The sequence below is a fragment of the Phyllostomus hastatus genome, unplaced genomic scaffold (genome assembly GCF_019186645.2).
Source record: "Phyllostomus hastatus isolate PE091 unplaced genomic scaffold, TTU_PhHast_1.1 phas_contig_468, whole genome shotgun sequence".
Lineage (NCBI taxonomy): Eukaryota > Metazoa > Chordata > Mammalia > Chiroptera > Phyllostomidae > Phyllostomus > Phyllostomus hastatus.
Window position 1 is genome coordinate 1006447 of NW_025333884.1, and position 19490 is coordinate 1025936.

The following is a 19490-nucleotide window of genomic DNA, read 5'->3' on the forward strand; positions in this document are numbered from 1 at the left end:
TGATCATTCTATAATTACGTTGTAATTCTGATTTTGTCCTGGAAGGAGGTAAATTCCACTGACTCTGCCACTGTCTTGGATCCTCTAAATGACCCTTTCTTGTTTAAATTGAAGGAAAGATGGAGAGAATTGTTATACCGAAAAAATTTAATTTCATGTTTGGTGATCTGCCAGACCCCAGTCCATCACATCTGTTCTTGCTGTCACCAATAAACCAAATGGCGTCTTCCTGACACAGCAAAATCTCTTGGACTGTGACAGATTTTTCTCCTCCTCTTCCCTACTCCCAGACCCAGCATTTACCTAAGGAAGCTGCCATGACTTGCTAGTAATCTGTGAAGGGTTCCTTTCTATGGTAATCAGAAGTGCATTCTTGTATCATTTCTCTTAAATTTTGCAATGAAGAGTGTAGATGTGGCATGTTATAATATCCAAATATTTTTTGGCATTATCACAAAAGTGGTCTTCCATGTTTTTTCACATCCTAAGCCAAAATCAGAACCTCAGTATGTGTTTTTAGCCTGGGGAAGCTCTCTCTGGTCCTAGTCAAATACCACTCTCACCTGCCTTGACTTCACACCTTCAGAATCACCTTCTATTTCACACTACCTTTCCTTGTTGTCAGCAGCAACCCACCCCCTGAAATGTCCCATCTTCATTTTATAATGTCATATGTGTCCACTGCCCTCCTCTCCATCCTTTCTGTCACTATCCAGTGCCTGGGTCTCATCCTTAACCACCTCACCTCTAATGACTTTTCTTTCTGTCCTCTTCCTCATTGTCAAAAGGCCATTGAAAATACTGACCTTTAGATCTCAATTAAATGCCTCCCAATAGTTCTGGGCAAGATGGAGACATAGGTAGAGACCCTTCGCTTCCTCACACAACCAAAAGGAGCATAACAACCAATCTGAAATCAATAAACAACCAAAAGCACCAGAAAAATCATACTGCACAGAACTCCAACAACAAAGGAATTAAAGAAAAAATCAACTAGAACAACCAAACCCATAAGGCAGTAGACAATGTGGGCCGACTCAGAAAAACCGCTGCAAAGCAGCCGACCTTGCAGGTGGGGCTGGCTGCCAGGCTGGGCAGGCTGCATGGGAGAGGCTGACTTAAGGGGACTCAGAGGTGGCTGTGGGCTACAGTGGTTGTGGCAGTAGGAGAAGCTCCCAGTCTCACACAAGAGAGTCCATTTAAAAGTGCACTAGAGGCAAGCAGGCGAGTCACACTGTTCCCTCTCTGGCCCCTCCCCCACAGGCAGTGCCACAGAGCAGCTAAGAGGGTTGCCCTGCTGAGTGAATACCTAAGGCCCCACCCCCTTACAACCTATCAGCTGTGCCAAGACAAAGAAATATGGCTCAAATAAAAGAACAGAGTAAAACCTCAGAAAGAGAGCTAAGCAAGGAGGAGATCGCCAACCTATCTGATGGAGAAGTTAAAGCCCTGGTAATCAAAATGCTCACAGATCTGATTGAGCTTGGTCGAAAAATGAAAAAACAAATCAAGGATACCCCAAAGTGAAATAAAGCAGAATGTTCAGGGAATCAACAGTGACAGGAAGGAAATCAAGACTCAAAGCAATGATTTGGAACAAAAGGAAAAAATAAACATCCATCCACAACAGAATGAAGAAACAAGAATTCATAAAAGTGAAGAGACTCTTACAAATCTCTGGGACAACCTGAAACATTCCAATATCCAAATTGTAGGGGTGCCAGAAGAAGAAGAGGAAGACCAAGAAATTGAGAACCTATTTGAACAAATAATGAAGGAAAACCTCCCCAATCTGACAAAGGAAATAGACTTCAAGGAAGTCCAGGAAGCCCAGGAAGCCCAGAGGTCTCAAAAAAGTTGGACTCAAAGAGGAACACACCATCATTAAGTTACCCAAGATTAAATATTAAGAGAGAATCCTAAAAGAAGCAAGAAGAAAGGAGAGAATTACCTACAAAGGAGTTTCCATTAGACTATCAGTTGATTTCTCAAAAGAAACCTTGCAGGCAAGAAGGGCCTGGAAAGAAGTATTTGAAGTCATGAAAGGCAAGGACCTACATCCAGGATTACTCTATCCAGCAAAGTTTTCATGTAGGATAGAAGGCAGATAAAGTACTTCCCAGATAAGGTCAAGTTAAAGGAGTCCATCATCACCAAGCCATTATTATATGAAATGTTAAATGGACTTATCTAAGGAAAAGAAGATAAAAAATATGAACAGTAAAATGACAACTCACAACTATCAACAAATGAACCTAAAAGAAAAAAACAACAACAAAAACAAAAACTAAGCAAACTACCAGAACAGGAACAGAATCAGAGAAACGGACATCACATGGAGGGATTTCAGTGGCGAGAGGGAAGGGAAGAATAGAGGGGGAAAGGTACAGGGAAGAAGAAGCATGGTTAGTAGGCATAAGGTAGATGGGGAGAGATAAATGGTATGGGAAATGGTATGGGAAACAGAGGACTCGAAGAACTTATATGTACAACACATGGACATGAACTAAGGGGGAGGAGAATGCTGGAGGGTTGGGGGAGGGTAGAAGAGGGGAATGGGGGGAAATTGGGAAAACTGTAATAGCATAATGAATAAAAAATATTTTTTTAAAAAAAGGCCTCCTGCAAAAACACTTACAACATAGAAGATGGTAAAGAATCTATGTGATGATAAAGGTTCCATTTCACTTGAAGTGGTAAAATATTGATTCTAAGTAGATTGTGAATAGTTAAGTATGAATATTATTACTACCCTAGAATAACCACTAAAAATGACACAAAAGGCCAATTATTAAAGACCAATTTTTAAAATATTTTATTTACTTTTAGAGAGGAGAAGGGAGGGAGAAAGAGAGGGAGAGAAACATCAGTGTGTGGTTGCCTCTTGTGTACCACCTACTGGGGACCTGGCCCACAACCCAGGCATGTGCCCTGACTGGGAACCAAACCAGCAACCCTTTGGTTTGCAGGCCAGCATTCAATCCACTGAGCAACACTGGCCAGGGCTAAATACCAATTATTAAAAGAACAATAATCAGATAAATTCTTTTAAAGCATGGACTAACTATATACTGTCTGCAAGAAACTCTTTGTGGCCACAAAGAGACAGGTAGGTTAACAGTAAAATGATACAATTCACTTCTCCTAAAGGAGTGACAGAGACCAGATTTATCTTCCTACATGAAACAACCAAAAAAAAACAACAAAATACATAAAATAATAGTTTTCAAGACACTTGTCATCAAGAAACAAAGGACAGTAATTCCCGAGAGACTGGAAAAAAAAAACAGGCAAACCCTATGATTACAGCAGCTCTCTATTTTGGGGAGTCTCTGGGTTATGGTATAGGAAAAGAGAACTCAAGTGGAGCCTGGCACCCTGTCCAAGCTGAGGATAATACGGAGTCAGAATCCAAGGAAATCAAGGTAGCTGGCGTGTGCTGGTCAGGACACCAGTGAGGAGCAAGCAGCAGAGAAAGGACTCCACAGGTCTGCAGACAGTCCACTCAACCATGGGGCTGCTGATCACCCCACATGTGTGAGGAAACTAGCAGGACTGGGCTAACAGCAATCTGAGAGGACTGGAGGTCAGGCTGGGCACTGCCATAGGGTAGAGAATGAACAATGACTGTTCCCATCAGCCGGAATGAAAATATTCACAACCCACAAGGCACAGGACTCAGAAAGGTCTTGCTTCAGTAGTGGGGATAATTAGTCCCAGGGAAGCACTATTTCAGACCTGCTTCACAAGTTAGTAAAAGCAAAACCCCAGAGCATCAAAACTGTTTCCAAATAGGTAAACTGAATTCTAGAACAAAGTTCAAGAATACTTCCAGGCCCTGGCCAGGTGGCTCAGTTGGTTAAAGCATCATCCATACACCTAAAGGTTGAGAGTTCGGGCCACCATCAGCACACAAACCTAGGTCATGGCTTTGATCCTTGTCAGGGTGCATTGGGCAACCAATCAATGTCTGTCTGTCTGTCTCTCTCTCTCTCATCAATAAATATATGCTAGGGTGAGGATTTTAAAAAAAGAATACTCCCAGGACAACAACAATTCCTGGCACCAAATGAGGTAAAATTCACAATTTCCATGCTATTGGTTAAGAAGAGAGACACACTGAGATGTCAGAGCCAGACCCTGGACAGACACCAAGGATCAGCGGCCACCACTAGATGCTAGGAAGAGTCTCAGAAGGAACATGAACTCTTTCATTTCAAACTTCTAGCCTCCAAATCTGGGGGAGAATGCATTTTTGGTTTTTTAAGCCAGCCATTTATGGTGCTCTGTTAACATCAGTCCCAGGAAACTAGTATTGCAGGGGTGTAACTTCATCCTTTCACATGGGGACAGCCCGCTGTCCCAGCACCATTTACTTAAAAAGTCTATTCTTTTTCCTACTGAATGGTCTTGGCACACCTGACAAAAGTCATTTGGCCATAAATGTGGAGGTTTATTTCTGGTCTTTCTGTTCTATATGTCTATCGAAAGGTCAGAACCACAATGTCTCCAGGACGCTGGCTTCACATTAAGATTTGAACTTGGGACATCTGAGTCTTAAATTTTGCTTTTCCATTTCAAGATGGTTTAAGTTATTTTTGGTTCCTTGCATTTCCATACAAATTTTAGGATCAGTTTGTCAATTTCTGCACAGATGAGAGCTTAAGTTTTGATAAGGATTGAGTTGAATCTGTAGTGTTGCTGTCTTAACAATATTAAGTCTTCTAATCCATGACAACAGGAACTTCCCAGTTATTCAGATCTTTCTTAATTTTTCAACAACTTTTCATAAGTTTTATAAGTATAACTTTTGTGCTTTGGTGGTTGAATTTACTCCTATTTTATTATTTTTGATATTATTATACATGGAATTGTTTTCTTAATTTTGTTTTGGGGCTATTCATTGCTAAACTATAAAAATAGTTGATTTTTAAATTTATTTGGCAGCCTACAATGTTGTGTAGGAGTCATACCTTTCCCCCTCTATGTATGAGTCATGCTTTCTTGTATTATGGTATGTCTCCACGTTTTTTTTTTTTGAAACCTGGACATGTTCTATAACATGCAGCCCCAACTCTGGACACTTATTACTACTTGCCCAGGGCTTGTGGTGATAGTGGTTGTTTTCTGTTTAGGGACTTGGCAGCACTGTTTTGGGGATGTTGGTTTTCTCCGCAGGGAACCTCTGACACTGCTCCTCACGGCACCTCCCCAGGGGCACAGTCACCCTGGAGACAGCATGGAGCAAGGCCGTGTGTCTGTCTGTCCCCCTGTCTCTCCATTAAGCTGTCTGCCTTTGTTGTTATCACACCCCACTATTGGGATATTCTATTGTTTTTAACAGTGCCCTGGGACGTGACTTGCTTCTCAGTTAAATTCAGGCAGGGGCTGTTTCCGAGGCCAAGCCTGGAGGTTTGTTCTGACCCAGCACCAACAGCTATCTCCACTCTTTCCCTAGTTATCTCTGGTTAAACAGCTGGCCTAGGGTTTCACCTGTCACAGAGCTACCAGGATCCTCTGCATGGCTTACCACCACCACCTCCATTGTCAACAAGAGGTCCCTTACTCATGAACTGCCCACCAGTCTGTTGCGAATGAAGTCACTTTCTGGAGAAGAACTTTGAAGCTCCCTGTTCTTCTGGGGGGGTTTTAATTAAATTTATTGGGGTGGCATTGATTAATAAGATCATATAGGTTTCGATTGTACATTTCTATGGTGCTGGATCTATATCTTGCACTGTGTACCCACCACCTAAAGTCAAAACTATGTCAGAGGGAAAGAGAAGGGAGGGTGGAGGGGGGCCTAATATGTGGTGATGGAAGCTCTCTGTTCTTATCTGGATCTCTGAGCCACAGCTTGAGAGCTGGAGGCAAGGACAGTGGAGGGCTTTTCTCAGAACACCACTCTTGCCTTTACGGACAGGGCACTGTGTCTCAGCCACCGGCCTGCAGTGACCGAGGAACACTACAGATGGCTCATCAAAACACGAGAAAAGTATACACACGGACAACCGAGTCCTGTAGAGAAATAGGGACAAAAACAGCCACTCTCTCTAGTGGAGAGTGCCCCGTTTTCCCGCCTGAGCAGGCTTTTATTAAGAATACAGATACAGTTTGTGGATTACAGTCTGGCAGGGAAGATCAAAAGGAATTGGTAGCTTTCAAAGGTGCTAGTAGATCTCCCGCTGGGATTCTGGGCTGAGAGTTTGGGTTTTATCACTTCAAAAGACTACAGGATCTAAAAGGCTAGTTTCGTTTCCTGCCCGTGCCTTCATATTCTAATTAAATAGCATCCTCCAGCAAGAAGATCTCACAGGATCTTGCATATTCTATGTCCCAGGCCTGATTACCCCGGGGGTCCACCGACTCTGGTCTAGGCTGCACTGCCCCTGTTATTTCTGAAGGCCTGAGTCGGGCAGAGGAGACAAAGGCAGCCAGGAGACTTGGATTTCTCACAACTAAGAACAAAGACTCAGGCTTTGACAAAGCCAAGGGGGCAGGGGTCAATGTTGATCACCCCTTCATTTCCACAGCCCCCTGAGTCTCTTCCCTGAGGCCTCCAAGTGATCATGCCTGTCTTAGGCAATTCCCCCCTTTGGAAATCTTACCTGTCATTGGCTAACTGATAAAGCATAGGAGATCAGGCACAGAACAGGCAGCGTTCATGCCAGGGAAATAAGATTTGTCTCCTTAGTGGCTCCTGGTTTGGAGGTCTCTCACTTAGCCTAAGTCATGGGGGGTTACAGCTTCCTGAGACCAGGCAGGGCAGACTCTAACAGCACTGGGCAGGGTTAGTAGCTTCTGGCCTTCTTGGCTTGCTTCTCCCAGCATGGAAAATCTTCCTACCAGCAGGCCAGGGCAACGCTGACAAAGAGCCCAGTATTCTGAGCCCACTTCGCTGGGTGGAGCCTAGGCCCCATGCATGACATTTGATGAGATCAGGCGAGTTCAGGGTGGTATGGCCATAGACTGCATGACATTTGAGACTCAGTGCTGAGGGGGTGGGTAAGGCTGACAGCTGGCCCCACTGGGGGGATGCCACAGCCCTTGACTGGCAGATGGAAGAAGCAGAGCTTCTGGTTAGGGTTCCTCCCATTCATGTTACTTTCATCAGGCCCAGCTGGGGCAGGTGGTGGGCATTGGGGGCCTTTGTAGGTAGATCGCTGTTCTGATAATTAGTATATTTTCTTCTTTTAAATTTTTTAAAACATGTGTATTTTAGAGAGAGAGGAAAGAAGGGAGAGAGACAAACATTGATGTGAGAGAGAAACATGGGTTGGTTGCCTCCCATTTACATCCCCACCAGGGATCAATTCCCCAACCCAGGTACGTGCCCTGACAGGGAATTGAACCCCCTACCTCTGGTTTATGGGAGGACATTCCAACGAACTGAGCCACACCGGCCAGGACATGATACTTAGTATATTTTCTTGAGTAAATGTTTCTTTATAATCCATTTAGAGTGACAAATTTCTTTCCTGCTTCTCTGGGTCCACAAGAGGAGATTTCTAGGTTTCTTCACTGGGTAGCTCTCACAAGGCCTTCATTTTAAGTTCTCATCTCCATGACTAACCCCAATGGCCCAAAAGCCATGAATGGCAGCCTCACTGGTGACAACGGGTCCCACAGCCACTGACACATCTCTCCCCAGGCTGCTCAGGCACCAGAGTACACGTTCAGCTCTGGCTTCTAGGCCCTTTATTTCTGGCACCTGTGACTTTAACTGTGCCTCATTCACACCTAGCTGTTTACTGAAAATACTTTTCCTAGAATATGTGTTTAAACAGAATGCAGGCCTTTTGAAAAATGTCTGAGGGCCAAGCATGTGTCAGGTTCTGCACTTCAGACCGACGCCAGGACAAACAGAGTCCACCCCATCCTCCCAATAATCAGCGTCCCCCAGAGAGATGCACCGTTGAGTTGTGAGCAGGGAGGGAAAGACTGGCAGAACACAACCAGAGATCCTTCTACTGGGGAGTCAGAGAAGAGCTCCAGAAAGAAAATGTTCTGTGAAGTCAGGAAAGACACATTGTCTGTGGCAGGCACCCAACCTCAGGGACCCTCCCTGCCCCAGGGGCCTCCCCACACCTGTGCCATTCAGTCAAGCCCACAGAAAAGACAGGTAGGATGTGTGTTGATGTTTCAGGGTCTGGGGGAGAAGGCCAGGACGGGAAGGTCCGGCATGATCTACCTGGTCGCACAGAGCCGCTCCCATTTGAAAGATGGTTTATTCTTTAAGACAGGATAACAAAGTCACGCCTGTAGAGACAGCGGTTTGTTGATGGGCAGGGAGCACTCAGAGCTGCAGGGAAAGGATTTCATCACCTCTGGCCCTTGGGGCGTGGCCTTCAAGCTTGAGATTTCTTGATCTTCCACACTTGGGTTTCACAGTCTGGTCTGAATCCACGGCTGAGGGTGGGGTCACTGGAACCAGTAATGTAACATGGTTTTGATGTCAATGTGAAAGAGTTCTGCTTCTTTTTCTAATCAGTCACCTGGAGCGCAAAGGTCTGGTTTCTCCTCCCCTCTCTCTCTGCTCTCCCCCAGCTCCACTCCGGCTCTCCCATGCTTGCTCAAAAGACTCTGCACTGTACTCTCGCTTCCCCGTTCACCTTCTCTTACCACTGACCCTCCCCAGCCTTCCCCTCCATGTGGGACCCTGGAAACTCCCTTTCTTCCTCCTTTTTAACTCTCCTCTCTCCATCCTTTGCATTCCACCTTTTCTTTTATTCTTTTCATCTCTGCTCCCCTTTCTTTCCTCTCCAGATCTCTGCTCCTCACACTTCCTCCATCCCCTGTCCCCTCCTCCCACCACTCCACCTGTCTCTTCCCCCTCTCTCTATCACCTGACTCCCTCTCTCCACCCAGCTCCATCTCTTCCCTACTCACCCGTGTCTTTTCTAATCATCCCCCAGACACTCTTACCCTGTATCAGAAGCAACTCTTCTGAGCTCCATCCTTGTTAAAGTTTTCAGTGAGTGAGCACCACGCTATCCCCAAAATACTCCCATGGACTGTGCAACTGTCACACAGTTTGCCATTATAGGCAAAGGGAAAGTAACAAGGGGCATAGTCTGAAAAGTAGAAGGAAGGGTGAGAAAATTAGTTGAGGGGAGGTTATTTTGGTCTCATCAAGAGAAAGGGGACATGAATGGGACACCTGGGGCTGGACGGGGAGATGCCTGCAGCTTCCATGTAGAGTGCAGTTATGGACCCCGCCCCTCCCCCTGCATCTGAGAAGCCACACACTCCTCACAGGAGGAAAAGCTGCTTACTCACCGTCCTTTGTACAATATTTCCATCTCCCTAAATATTCTTCATCTAGAGAACACCAATTGTTTAGAAAATCATGGCTAATGCAATCAAAATACTTCTTGCCTGCATAGGTAAACAGGATAGCACAGCTCTCCTCTGGAAAAAGAAAAAGGCAGGCACCGTTCTCATCAGCTCTTCTGTGTGTCGTCCCCTCTGCACTCACGCTGGCAACATTTCTGTCCAAGCCAGTCCACCAAGACATCGTGCCTGCCACGCACGCAGCCCTCCAGGCAGCATCAGGGATGCCAAGGCCGACGTGATGGGTTCCCTGCCCAGTGACAGGTTCACCCCCCCATTATTCCCCCCGGGCACATGCCTCATGGACACTGCAGCTCCTGGTGACACCTGCGCTCGCCAGACCTCAACGCAGCCTGATCGGAGATCACGATTTTTTTAGATGCTGTGGATTTGTCGTGTCTGGAGCTTCCACTTCACCTGGTTTGACACTAAAAGTCTAAGTATGTTTCATATTTGGGAACACAGGTGATGTCTTGCTATCATCATGAATAATCTACCTCACATCATTCAGAAGCCCCATAGTGAGCCACATTCATGGTGTAAGAAAATGAGGGTCAGCGTGCAGTGACTTCACACTGGAACAGACTGAAGAGGAAAACTATGGGAATCCAGAGAGGGCTCCATGGCCACGCGGCCAGGCCAAGCGTCTTTGGCCTGCATGAGTTCTCTCAGCTGCGTCACTGTGTTTCCTGGAGGCAAACAGCACCTCTCTGCGACTCCTGCGTTTTCTGTCTGACACCCCCTGCCCCACCCAGTCCTGCCTTCTGCTTCTTGGACAGGCTTGCCTGCAGGCTGCCCTCCCTTCCAACGAGGCTCTCTCCTGAGACTCCTGCCCCACTACCTACCCGTGGCCTGGGCTGAATGTATAAGCGACTTGGGCTGAGGCGGGGGGAGGATTTGTGCTCCACCCACAGCCCAGGAAATATGGGCACCTGCCGTCCCATCACTGAGGGGCGAACTTAGCCCACGCGTGTATAATACCCTTGAAGAATGCTGATCACAGTCACCCACCCCCACACACAATGGTTTGTTTGACGTGATGTTTGTTTTCATCATTTTCCAACACTGCTTCCCTGAGGAAATGGGAGAAGGACAGATGCGACGGAGCTGGAAAAAATGCAGGTGTAGTGGGAACGCAGAGAGCAAGAACAGAAAGGAGCCATCTGAACACACTGATGGCAGGACCCACTCTGCTGCTCTAACTTCCTGTCACCTTAAAAGGTTATCGTTTTTTTCCTGTGCTAAGAACACAACACAAGATCTCCCCACTCCACACATTTTTTAAATTGATTTTAAAGAGGGAAGAAGGGAGAGAGAAAATATATCAATTTGTTGTTCCACTTACTGATGCATTCATTGATTGACTCTTGTATGTGGCCTGACCAGTAATCAAACCCACCACCTTGGTGTATCAGAACAGCACTCTAACCAACTAAGCTACCCAGCCAGTGCTTCTACTTAACACATTTTTTTAAAAGATTTATTGATTTTATGTTTGTGGGGGGGCAAGGGAGGGAGAAAGAGAAAGAAACATCAACGTGTAGTTGCCTCTCATGCGCCCTCTACTGGGGACTTGGCTTTCAACCCAGGCATGTTCCCTCACTGGGAATCGAACTGGCAACCCTTTGGTTCTCAGGCTGACACTCAGTCCACTGAGCAACACCAGCCAGGGCTACTTAACATATTTTTAAGAATAAGCTCCATAGATCTGCTCTATAAAGCAGTGACTATAGTTAGCAACACTACTTTCTTCACAGTTTGAAGGCCATTTTATTAGAAACAGATACCCAAGAAGGCTACAACATACCACATGAGGAAGAGCCTCACACTCCCTCAAAGCTGTCATACTGACACACAAGAGTTACATGGCCCCTGGGACATAAGCGTACCATGCTAATCATGGATGTGCCCTGATAATATGCCTTCCCTGTTACTGCAAACACTCACCCCTATTTACATCAAAAACTCACTTGGAACGATGTAAGTAACCCTGTGTTACACAGGATGCCCATGTCTGGAACACTGGAAAGCACAGTCAGAAATGAGGCAGCTGTCGTGAACACTGATGGTCAATAACACCATGAGCTTTTGAGTCAGACCGACTAGGCTTACATTTCAGAGACTTGTTTGAAGAGAAAAATGAGTCCATGGGACATGCTCAAGGAATGGCAGATATATTGGTTCCATTGTTATTATTATTATTATTATTATTATTATTATTATTATTATTATGTTTTACCATTCAACCCATTTCTGGTGCCCTTTCTTCCACCCCAGTCCCAGCGCATCTCCCCTCCCTCACCTCCATGCACATGGTCCACGTGCAGAAAGAAGCAGGCGGCGCCGATCCAGATGAAGAGTTCGCATGTTCAGTGCCATGGCAGCTGGCCTTCTGTGACTGACGAACGTCAACCTCTGCTGCCTTCTTATATGACCAGTTTCCCCTCACACCAAACCCCCCCCACCAGATAGGAATCAACCTCACCAGGACTGTGCTGGTGTGTTCCTAAGCCTGAGTGCATGAAGTTCAAGTTTATCTCTCAGGTAAAATCACAGGACATTGGCCCATGGTTTAATGTCTCTGGAATGTATAGTTTAAAATGCATTTTAAAACAAGCAAAGATGTTTGTAAAATCCCTAGAATGCTTATGTTGCTCCAAACCACATTTAGTCAGTGGGTTGAGCACCAGTCTGCAATCCAAAAGGTCACAGTTCAATTCCCAGTAAGGGCACATGCCTGGATTTCAGGGCCAGGTTCCCAGTTGGGGGCATGCAAGAGACAACTGATTGATGTCTCTTGTACATTGATGTTTGTCTCCCTCTCCTTCTTCCTCCCTACCCCCTCTCTAAAAATAAGTAAATGAGGCCCTGGCTGGTGTGGCTCAGTGGTAGAGTGCCGGCCTGTAAATCAAAGGGTCACTGGTTCTATTCCCAGTCAGGGCACATGCCTGGGTTGCAGGCCAGGTCCCCAGTAGGGGGCGCATGAGAGGCAACTACACATTGATAATTCTCTTCCTCTCTTTCTCCTTTCCTTCCCCCTCTATAAAAATAAATAAATAAATAAAATATTTTTTAAAATAAAATAAAACAGATACATGACAGGAGGCAGTTAATCAATGTTAGAGCATCTAACTAAAGTTGTTTCTGGAGTTTTTCTGCAAGCACTGTGGACCCTCTCATAAAACAGATAGTGGCCAGAGGCAGGCAATTAACCAAAGTTGTTTTAGGGGTTCCTTCTTTGGACTCTGTGGGCCCCCTCCTCTTCCCCTTTCTAGGCCTTGGGAAGAATACACAGTTTCAAAGGCTTTCTTTCCCAGATGGTGGGAACAGTACATACAGAACTTCAAGGGATCCCCTCCTCCTGCACTAGCATGGTGTTTCTTGTGATGTCTGGAACACCAGGCAATATTATCGAATCAGGTTAGGGCTTCAGAGTTAGTGAGCGAAACATGTCTCCCTCCTCCTCCCTGCCTTGGTTTATTACCTGATCTACCTAACACCAGCACTAACACCAACCCAGAAGCTCCCTGAACCCTGTACTGTTGGCATTTTTATCAAGGGTGCATCACACAGGCATGGCCTATCATGAATTCCATTTCCTGCCCCTTTCCCCTCTCTGGAGGATGAGGGGCGAGGCTGAAAATCCCAAGCCTCTCCCCACGGCTGGGTCTCTCTGGTGACTTGCCTTCATGCAGGAGCCCACCGAGAGTCACCTCATGAAAACAAAAGGTCTTCCCATCACCCAGGAAATTCCAAGGGGATTGGGAGCTCTGTGTCAGGAACTGGGGACATAAACAAACACACAGTCACCTGCTGGGGAAATAAAAAGTAGTTTATCCATACAATTGGATATCATCCCACAATTTAAAGGAATGAAGAAACAGTACACACCACAATATGAGTAGACCTCAAAGACGTTATTATGTCCTCAGGAAAGAAAGAAAATATACACAGAAACATGCTGTGATTGCATTTATCTGAAATGTTCCCAGCAGGCAAAGCTATAAAGACAAAGCAGATTAGTGCATGCCAAGGCCTGGGAGGTGGGAACCAAGGGCCTGATGATGGGCATTGGGTGTCTCTTGGACATAAGGAAGTTGCTCTAAATTGATGGTGATGATGGCTGTGCACGTTGTGGCTGCACCGAAGACCATTGAACTGTGAGGCTGAAATTGACAAACTGTGTGACTTGTGAGTGACATGGCTGCAAAGCTATTGAAAGAATGGGGAGGCTGTTACTAAAGGTTGCTTCTCACTTTTACAGCAGACTTAACAGAGACATACATGGTATCGCCTCTCCCTGTGCCCTGGGGAGGAGTGGTGCTCCCTTCAATAGCCTGGCTAAGCGCCTTTAGCATCCAGGCCTGCTTCAACTCTCTCCAGCTAGGATGACCTTGGGAAAAGGTTTTAAGTGTTTTAGTTCTGTCTTGTCATCTATAAAATGAAAACAACAATAATTTCAATCCATAGATTTGCTATGAGATTCAAACCAGGGAAGAGATGTTAAGAATAAAAAGAGTGTGCAGGATGCCCTGGCTGGTATGGTTCAGTGGGTTGGAGCACCATCCCTTAGACTGAAGGGTAGTGAGTTTGATTCCTGATTAGGACACATACCCAGGTTACAGGGCGAGGTGGTGGGTTTGATCCCAGTTGGGGTGCACTCAAGAAGGCAACCAATTGATGTCCATCTGTTTCTCTTTCTCTCCCTCTCTCCCCTCCTCCCTCCCTCCCTCCCTCTCTCTCTCTTTCTCAAAAGCAATGAAAATGTCCTCAGGTAAGAATAAAAAAGAGAGGATCAAAGGAGTGAGAAGGGTGATAAGTCTTCTCTCCAAAAAGCAACGATGACAAAATCCACAACAATAACCATTTTCATGACTCTCGAAATTGAACATTAGTGTTAGTCAATTCAAAAATACTTTTAAAAAGTACTAAAACTCACTAAGAAAAATGGAATTCTGTAGCATTTTGGCCTAAGGTGACTCCCAGCCTTCTGCCCCATCTCCCTGGAGCTGAGGTCCCAGAAGCAGGGGCCAGTCTTCAGGGCTGGCAGCCTCACCTGGAGGGGCCTTGACCCATTTGGAGCTGAACGCACATGCGCACACGTGCACACACACACACACACACACACACACACAATGGAATATTACTCAGCAAAAACAAAGAAGAAAATCTTGTCATTTGCAACAACATGGATGGACCTACAGGGTATCATACTAAGTGAAATAAGTCAGACACAGAAAAGACAAATACTGTATGATTTCACTCATATATTGAATGTAAAACCAAACCAAACAAAAACAAGTTTATGAAAAGAAAAACTGATGATTGCCAGGGAGAATGGGTGGGGGATGGGTGAGAAAAAGTGAAGGGAAATTTAAAATATCTTTTTTAAATGGACCGGATGGGAATTCTGTTTAAAAGTATGATCATAAAAATTAAAGACTCTCTAGAGCGACTGAAAAAGCAAATTTGAAAAAAGCAGATTTGAACTAGCAAGAAAAAACATCACAAAGGGAGGTAAGCTTTGCTTCTGGTCAAGATGGCAAAGTAGGCACCTCTTCGTACAACCACATCAAAATTACAACTAAAATATAGAACAACCATCACTCAGGAATGGCAGAAATCGAGCTGAATGGAAGCCTGACAACTACAGAACTGAAGAAACTACATCCATCCAGAGTGGTAGGAAGGGGCATGGACATGGAACAGGCTGACCCCACACCCACATGGGAAAAAATTTGGCACCCATATCTTGGAAGCAAGAAGTCCCAGCCCCACATCAGGACCCAGCCCAGGATTCCAGTGCCAGGAAGGTAAGTCCCTACAACTTCTGGCTGCAAAAACTGGCAAGGATTGAGTCACTGGAGGCAGCTGCTGGAGCCCTAAGCAGCTCCTCTTCAGAAACTCACACACAGACTCACCTATTCAGACTTAATCTCTCTAATTTCCAGCACCAGGGTGGCAGCTTGAAGGGCACTAGTGGTATACAAAAAGAAACCGAAGTGTCTGGCATCAGGGCAAGCAGAGGCCATTGTCCATTTTCTAAACCCTCCCCCCACAGAGCTGGTAGGCTGGCGCCATATCTAAGACTCTCTCAACATGGCTAACAGTGTGCGTGTGACCCACCTTGGAGATCCACAGAGGCTCTACCCCACCCAACTTACAGACCCACCCAAGCTGCTTTTCCATGGGAATGGCTGGTCTTGGCCCCTTCATCATATCAAACAAGCAAAGCTGGCTTCAGTGAGCCCTAGCAGCAGCCAGATCAGAGTCACAGCTTAGCTTTACCTGAGAAGCTCCAAGCCCAGCACAAGCAGCAGCCATCTCAGATTGCTCTATAGCTCAGGCAGGGTGGCCCTGGGCAAAACATAGGTGGAGGCCGACCTTGGCCTGCACCACCCAGGAAACCCCAGGGACAGCACACCCATTGGACAGCTACAGACCAACTTGGAGCAACACCACCCTGCCCCTGCACAGCTGATCCTCCACAGAGGACAGAGGTTGGTGGTCAGTAGTCACAGCCAGTCCTTGCAGCTGTCTGGCCTGCGGAAATCCCTCCCCTTGATCTGCCAACAGCAACCAAGGCTCAACTACAAGAGGAGGGTGTACTCAGTCCATATGGAAGGTGCACCTTGAGGACCCAGCTTGGATGCTAGGGGAGGCTGTGCCACTGGACCTTATAGAACACCTACTACACTCGGCCACACTACCAAGACAGGGAGTCATAGCAGCTCTACCTGATACATAGAAGCAAACACAGGGAGGCTGCCAAAATGAGGAGACACAGAAACATGGCCCAAATGCCAGAAAAAGAACTACACAATGGAGATAAGCAATCTATCAGATGCAGAGTTGAAAACATTGGTTATAAGGATGCTCAAGAAACTTAGTGAAGAGGGATGGAAGATGGCGGCTTTACTCTAGGCAGCGTTTTTCTTGGCTTCTGTGAAGAGGAGGGAAACTCGCGGATCGGTGGAGGAACAGAGCAAGTGGACTAGGTTACCGAATCACTTTTGAAAGCAGGACATCAAAAATTATTGCAATCCCGGAAAAACCAGACGGTAAGGAGACTGCTTCAGGACAAAAGGGGCCCAGGGATCAGCACGGGGTCTAGCGGTGTGCAACCCCCAGGCCTGGTGCTCCCGGGTCTGCCTCAGGGCTCCTGGGTGAAGGGAGTCACTGCTCCCTCCCCCAAATACGGGGGGTGAGCAACTCCAGGGGAGAATGTGTTGACAGAAGGAAAAGACTGGCCAGTTGGACTGGGAAAAAATCGCCCAGGGACTATGAACATCCACCCAGAGACCTGGGAGAAGTGAGGGCCTCTAGCTGACAGGACCAGGGGCAGCCTGGAAGAGTGCCCGCACCCCTAGCCCGGAGGAAGTACAGATCGGTGAAGAGCACAGAGCCGGGCCGCGCTCAGTTCGCACCCCATAGGGAGGCCTGAATCGCGCGCCGTGATCCCGGGAGGGACGTGGTGCTTGGTGCGTTCCTATAGTAGTGGCTCAGAAATTTCCAGCCAGCCCGACCGGGGGAGCCAGGAAAGGCACCAACAGCCAGTCGGAGTGCAATTCGGCGGGGAACACGGAGGAAAGGGCTCAGCTTGCACACCATCGGGAAGACTGTCTCGCGCACTCTGTGAACCCAGAAGGGTCGCGGCGAGGCACTTAGGGCGATTCTAGACCCCGAATCTCAAAAGTTTGGGGGAGGGGCGCGCCCTTTTACGATTCCCAGGGAGGGCGCAGTGAATCCCAAAACGTCATGGGTGCCTCCTGAGATCATAGAGCTGGAACCCTGCAGGACCCCAGAGTCCGGAAGAACATGGGAAGTGAGATCCAGAGAGCCAGTGTGTTCAGGAGCGCCCAGGGTACCTGACAGACTTGCTGAGATCTGGCTGGGAGAGAGAGAAGCATTTCAAAGGTCCTTCAGCCAGCTGAAGCCAGCAAGATCAGAGAAACTGGTCTGGCCAGTTAGAAACCAACAAGAGGTTGTGTGTGTGTGTGTGTGTGTGTGTGTGTGTGTGTGTGTGTGTGTTTTTTTTGTTCGTTTGTTTTGTTTTTGTGTGTTTTGGGGGGTTTTTTGTTGTTTTGTTTGGTTTGGTTTTGTGTTGTTTTTGTGGCTGTTGCTGGTTGATTGATTTTATCTTGTGTTTTATGTGACATTTTATTTTTCAATTCTTATTATTTTTATCTCGCAATCCCTTATGTTTCTCTTCCATTCATCCTAATATTATTCTTTCCACTCCAAATTTATCTCTCCTGCATTACATCTTCTGCTTTTCTTTCCTTTTTTTATTTTTTTATTATTTTTTTAATCTTGCAAGTTACTGTAAATTTCTATTATCTTTTTCTCACTTTTCTGACATTTTTTATTTTAATAATATTTTGGTATTCTTTTTCTTTCTGTATAATCTTCTTTGCTTGGCTGGTTATACTGTCATTTGATAGGTTCCCCCTGGTATCTCAGTCACAAGGTGTTGATAAGTTACTATCCTTCATCTGTGTTCCATTAATACACCTCTCAAGGTTCTATACTCTTTATTCTTGTTATCTAGACCTCATCGATTCTGCCACAAGACTGACACTTTACTATTACTGTTAGTAAGACCTAGTCTATACAATTGTAAATACTTCTCAATACCCCTACCTGATCTCAGCCCACTTTGCAATTTTCTGAACTATACTATTGTGGGGGTTGTCTCTATTCTTTTACACACTACTCCTATATACTAGTCTTTAATCCAACCCTACCTTAGAATCTGACCTCCCACAGCCTCACAGCCTTCTAGATCCAACTAACAATCCTCTCGTCCCCAATAAGAGTCTTACCTTCTTTCCATCCTTTCTAAAACGTGGATAGTGGGGTGGAGGATCACAGTTAACAATATAAGGAGCCAAAGGATAACCCATCTCTTCTCTACTGGCTGCTAATGTAAATATCATAGTATACTGTCTTGCTGTCTTAAACCATTTTGCCTTACTCCTCCAACTGATCACAAAAAAAGAGTAGGGGGAAGCTGTGAACACCAGGATACACGAAGGAGATTGCACCACTGACTCTCACAAATATTCTACCACAGAAGTTCACACCATAATTACAGGGAACTAGAACAGATCAAATTAACAAACAAGAAGAAAAAAGAAGAAACCCATGAACAATGAGAAAACAAAGAAACAACCCCCAATTGAAGGGAAACGAGGAAGCCTCAGGAAAAATGCTAAATGAAATAGAGGCAACTCAACTATCAGATAGTGAGTTCAAAACAATAATTACCAGGAAGTTCAATGAACTCACAATGAGCTTTCAGAAATTAGAGGGAAACTACATCAATCTCACTGCAAACTATATAAACATGAAAAAGGAAATAGAAACTCTCAACAAAGGTCAAGAGGAAATGAAGAATACAATTTCTGAACTGAAGAACACAGTAGAAGGAATGAGAAGCAGGATCCATGAAGCAGAAGATCGGATTAGCGAGCTGGAGCACAAAGTAGAAAACAACATCCAGAAAGAGCAAGAAAAGGAAAAGAGGCTCAGAAAGAATGAAGAGGGATTAAGAGAAATGCAAGACAATATGAAACGTAATAATATCCGTATAATAGGGATACCAGAAGGAGAAGAAGAGCAAGGGATCGAAAACCTAGTTGAAAAAGTAATGAAGGAGAACTTCCATAATTTGATGAGAGAAAAAGTCACACTAATCCAGGAAACACAGAGAGTCCCAATCAAGAGGAACCCAAAGAGGCCCACCTCAAGACACATCATAATTAAAATGGCAAAATTTCAAGACAAAGAGAGAATCTTAAAGGCAGCAAGGGAGAAAAAGGAAGTAACATACAAGGGAGCGCCAATAAGGCTAACAGCTGACTTCTCAATGGAAACACTTCAAGCCAGAAGAGAATGGCAAGAAATACTGCAGGTAATGAGAACCAGAGGTCTGCAACCAAGGCTACTATATCCAGCAAGGCTCTCGATCAAGATAGAAGGCCAAATAAGAAGCTTCCCAGACAAAAGAAGTCTAAAAATACACCTCGACCAAACCAGCTCTGCAAGAGATTCTAAAAGGACTGCTTTAAGGAAGGAAAGGAAAAGAGAGAGAAAGAGAGAGGAACACACGTACATAAAAGACAATGAATAAGTACCTATCAATAATAACCTTA

At 45.6% G+C, this 19490-nt stretch overlaps 1 long non-coding RNA gene across 2 annotated transcripts in view; it reads right to left on the minus strand.

The window, feature by feature from the left end:
- Positions 1-8209: 8209 nt before the first annotated feature.
- The window catches only part of LOC123823029, a 33861-nt gene continuing 22580 nt past the window's right edge, over positions 8210-19490 (minus strand). For both annotated transcript variants that reach the window (XR_006786465.1, XR_006786466.1), the window contains 2 exons: positions 8926-9074; positions 8210-8424 (listed from right to left, as the gene is read on the minus strand). This is a non-coding gene — a long non-coding RNA (uncharacterized LOC123823029). The remainder of the gene's footprint in view (positions 8425-8925; positions 9075-19490) is intronic.